Raw genomic sequence first — 5,251 nt, forward strand, 5'->3', positions numbered from 1 at the left:
CTGGTTACTAGTGTGGGGCGGCCTGGGCCAAAGCCCATTACGCGGCGGGTGGACAGGGCGTACTTTGGGTAAGCGCACCCTGGTGATGACACGTCTGACCCCCACAAGCAGCTTTGTCTTACTGCGCTCCCCATCGAGGTTCAGGGCGACCATGCCTGCTCCTGGAAGCTCCAGCCTGCCTTCCTGGAAGCCTCCTGAGAAATTCATCCACTGAGTTTACCCCATGTCGCGTGGGAAGCACCAGTGCTGAAAGTGGGTAAAACCCATTATATGGTATATGCCCCTCAAGCTGCCCATTTGAATACTCTCCCTTCATTTCAAAAAATCAATTTCCACCCCTTTATATTTTGAAAAAGATGAAACTGCTGTTTCTAAACCCTGCTATCAGACGTAGACACCTGAATAAACTTATTTTCCTGAACCTGTGGTGGAAGAAACCGGTCCAGTCTCTCACAAAGGTCCAGGCCCCAGCTCGCTGGCATTTGCTGCTGTCCCTCCACAACTGCCCAGGCTCCATCTCCTCACAGACCTGCGGCAGCCAGGGTGGGTTGTGTGCCGACTACAGCTGCTGGGCCCTGCCGGACACCCTATGCCCTCACACCCACAGCTCACAGTGTATCGATACTGTCACTGCTCAGGGAGTGGAGGGAAAATTATGTGGTGAAATGCTCAGTGTCTGAGTACTGGCATGACAAAATGCCAAGGACATCGCTGCTACCAACTGGAAATCTCCATTTCGCTGGTACCTCCGTAGACTAAGTTTCCAGGTCTCTGGAAAGTCATAAGAAACACAAAAGCACTCACTAGGGGGTGCACACCTTCTCTTCACAGACACACACCCAGGATTTCCAGGTCCTGAAGGCTGGGCCTTCCCAAGGTCAGTAGGTAGACGGGTGAGACTGGGCTGCGCAGAGTCGCTTGAGCCCAACAGGGAACATCTAAACCCAACTTCTCCGGGACTGGTGACCAGCTTCAGCCTACTGCCTGCAAAAGGGTCAGAGCTGAACCAGACAGAACAGGAAAACTATGAAGATACAGCCCAGTGGTTGCCAGGATTTAGTGGGGTAGAGATGCAGAGGGAATAGCTAATGGGTAGTGTTTTATTCTAGAATAACAAAAAGGATTAAATTTGATCATGGTCATGTTTGTACAGTTCTGTCAATATGCTAAAATCACCTGAATCACACACTTCGTAAATTACATAGAGGCAAATTTTACTTACATAGAACTTTAAAAAAAGAATTAAACTTGAAACAGCCTTCCACACTTTGAAAGAGACAGGGAACTAAAGGGAAAATGAATTTGTACAGTAACCCTGAAAAGGCAAACCCGAGTCCAAGAGCAGCCGGACCTGGGGCCATGCAACACATTTAGAGTGTGAAGGGGCGCATCCTCTGCCAGTCTGCCTTCCCAGCTTCCCACCAGGCAGTCAGGGCCCAGGTCTCACCCGAAGGACACCAAGAGAAGCAGGAATGAGGTGGGAGCCCCAGAACCAGTGGGCAGGATCCCCCAGACACTGCCTGGACCCCGGACAAGGGACTGTGGGCTTCTAGCACCTAAGACAGGAAGTGCTGACCCACAGCCCTGGAATAACCAGAGTTATTGTCATCGGAGGCCCAGATTCACTCACCTGAGAGAGTGGACTGAGGCTTCTGCTTTATAATCTGGTTGCCCACGTGGCCCAAATAGGGAGAAATAGTTATGATCACTTCCATGTTTTTGGTCTTTTTTTCTTTTCTGGTACCAGGAATCAAACTCAGGGCCCCATGCCTGCTAGGCAGGCTCTGCCCCCGGAGCCACATCCCAGCCCAACGATTCCTTCTACTGTGCTAACACAGACGAGCATGACCTCGCTGTACTGTACCCCACTGTCCAGCACTGCCAGTCATGAGACAGGCACTCCCGCTGCGAAGGCTGTGAGACTGCAAATAAGTCAACAGTGGCCAGAGAAGTTAGGTCAAGGTGAGTTTATTGTCCAAATAGCATAACCTAATTGCATTCAACACCCTTTTCAAATCCATCTTCAAATCCATCTTCACTCGTCAGAACAGGTTATTACTTTTGAAAATGACACAACACGGACCAGGTAAAACCTCTTCAAAGGCAGCTGACTACATCTTGTCGCCATCAAAGCCAATACAACATTTTCCACACTTCCTAAACCCTTCTGCTCGCACCGATCATGCTACTTTAGCACTTCCTAGCATCCCAACCAAACACACACCCACCCCGCTTATAGAGTACACTGTGAGAGAGTAACATTGACTCGAGGTGGCATCACACTTGTTTTAAAGCAAATTTAAAAGGAAGGAAGAAAAAACCCCAAAACAAGAAACTCAGAAAGAGAGAGAGAGAGAGAGAGAGAGAGAGAGAGAGAGAGAAAGAGAGAGAGAGAGAATGAATACACTGAGGTACGTGATACAAGGGGAATGAATGCAATGGGGATCCAACGGCCTGGTGATTTGCCAGGATGTCTGAGTGGCCAGCAGAACTACAACCAATTAAAAACAAGGGAAAGCTTTCTTTTCCAAGGACAGGCACCTGTCGGAACACAACGGACACTGTTACAGCTATGGTCAGTAAGGCACTTCTTCCCTGGCGTGGGCTGCAGGCAGAGGCTCGGAGGCTGTGGCCACAGGCGCACACACCCATCTGCTGATGGCTGTGAAACCCGAGCCAAGAACAGGGTCGGATGGGCCCAGCCAGGGTTAAAAAGCAGAGACCACCAACACAGAACAGTTCTGGCTGCAGTGACCGCCTGGGTCACCAGGAGCCCAGGAGGAAGAAGTCACGTAGGGTGAGGAAGCAGTGAGCCCCTCCCAGGTCTGCTACGTGACTGTAGGCCGCGGTGGCTGCACCCTCAGCACTCAGAAGCTGCTCTGAGTCTCCACCAACAGACACTGCGTGAGGTCTAGCAGAAGGTCTGCTGGCTTCAGGGGACATCACTGTCTTGGCATTAATCTCCCCGTAAAGCTACTCCCCAGGTTAGTCTGTCTCGAAGATAGAGAGGAGACTTTTTGCTCCAAAGTCAGCTGGCTTACTCAGACTTCCTCCTCCCTCCAGTTCCCACGCTACCAGTACTACCTTCTTCAACTACAACATCAGTATTTACAGGACATAAGGTGCAAGTCTATTTCTTTTCCCAGCCTTGTCGCATGGTCCACGGAAAGGAAAATCCCCTGCCCACTTGGAAAGTCCTCTGATCTTCGCTGTCAGCCCCATACCCCCAGGACCCTCTGCGGGAGCCCAAATGGCAGGAAAGCTGCCAACCTGCCGAGAAGGCGCCCTCCTGCCAGCCGTGCCCTGAGCGATCAGAGGCAGCGCGAGCTAGGCTCCTGGGTAAGTGGACACACACGTGGGGGGGGGCTTGCAAAGCCACCCACCGAGGCGTGGCTGAGGGAACTGCCCCTCAGGTGTCCCTGCTGGCCTCCTGGCTGTTCTGAATCTACAAGGAATTTTCTTATGCTGAGCATGTATTTTTGGCATACTAGGATTTCTTTCCCCAAGGATTTGGTCAAAATAGGGGAAGGACTAAATTTGGCAGGCTGGGGGAACAACTCAGCCCCGCTTAATGGAGAAAAACAAGGGGAGGAAATAAAAAAGAAAGAGACAAGAAGACAGGAGACCAGAATACAACTGGAAACACTTTTGTGGGAGGTAAGGAGGGGAAGGGAGCAACGGAAGAAAACAGAAGAGCGAGTCCGAGACCATAGGGAGAATGGAGCCCCCGGGATGAAAGCTCTTACCAAAGAGGCCAGGGCAGAGGTGCTCGCCACAAAGGGACCTGGGCTTCCTTCTCCTGTACAAACAAGGAGCAGGCAGCAAAGCCAGGCAATCCCATAGCTATCATCACAGTAAAGAGGAAGAGTGAGAAGGGTCCAGGCCTGGCCCTGGGCACAGTGGATAGCCATGGCCTGCAGCACCTGGCCCCTGTTCTCCTCCATCAGCTCCCTGTGTCCGCAGTGCCTAGCCAAGCTCAGGGGCTGACCACCGCTCAGTAACGGGCACCATGTTCTCCCGAGGTCAGGTTTGGGCCTTCCTGGTTCTGGGGCTCCCTGGGCAGAGCCTGGGTGAGAAACTAGCTCACCCTGGCTGCTCTTTTCTCCCCTCCTAAACGTGCCTGTCACCCACCAGAAACCACTCTGCAGTTTAGGGTGGCGCCGAGCTCTCCTGCGCCTCTGGGACCAGCTCAGTGCCTGCTCCCAGGCTCTTGCCACTCCCTTGACCCTCCGCTCTGTCCTGCCTCCACCTGGGCTGGAGACCTGACAGCAGAGCAACGCCAGCGCTCCACACTCAGGGGCCCTAACCCAGGCAGGGGCTGCAAGGACAAAGGGGCCCAAACACTGCAGAGCCCCGGACTACAGGCCACAGGACAGCACTGTCCCTCCGGCCTGCCCAGCTCTTCTCACGGCTTTGATACCTGGGGCCCCTGTGGGCAGCACGGCTTCCAACCCCTGGGCTGTGGGCATCAGCGGGAAACTCTGCCATGTGCATTTGGGGAGGGAGGCACCTTGGCCCAGTGTGCTTTTCATCATGGCGTGAGCCTAGGGCCTTCATGACTGAGGGAGCCAGGGTGCAGCCTCCCAGGCCAGGAGTGCCCAGCTCCCCACCTCTGCCCTCCCGCTGATGGGCTCCTAAGTAGAACGGATGTCTGTGAGGTATCAGGAAAACGAGACTGTGAACCACTGCCCTCTGTAGTATTGATTCTGTCCAGTAAACCTGAGGTAAAGAACAGTCTCTGAAGAATGTGATCAGAGGGAAAAACAAAAACAGAAGAACCAAAAAGAAAAAAACTAAGAAAAACCACGAATACGCTACCAGAAGAAAACAAACTATGGAAGGGCTTTTCCAGTACAAAGAACTCGTGTCTTAACCATCTACTTCAGGACTTGAATTTAAGCGGTAAAATAATATATTATAAAAATGTTTATAAAATAGCAGCACACTCTGTGAACATTACAGCTAGGTACTGTTAATGTGAATAAAGATGAATGATCTTAGCTTCTTAGCAGCGCAAAAATAACAATAATAAACTGAACAAAATAAAATGAAAGATAAGAGACCCTTAGGTGTTTCTCCATCTTCAACCCTCACACTATGAAACAAGGCAGAATCTGCATATAAAATAACTCTTCAAAGTAGCACTGTTCTGATTTTTCTTTTTTTACTTAAAAAAAAAGCAAATATTTTAACAAATAGCTTCATTACCTGTCAATTACCATTGTGCAAAAAAAAAAAAAAAAAAAAAAAA

Source organism: Fukomys damarensis, unplaced genomic scaffold, assembly GCF_012274545.1.
Source record: "Fukomys damarensis isolate Sample0158 unplaced genomic scaffold, DMR_v1.0_HiC HiC_scaffold_19, whole genome shotgun sequence".
In the NCBI taxonomy this organism is placed as follows: domain Eukaryota; kingdom Metazoa; phylum Chordata; class Mammalia; order Rodentia; family Bathyergidae; genus Fukomys; species Fukomys damarensis.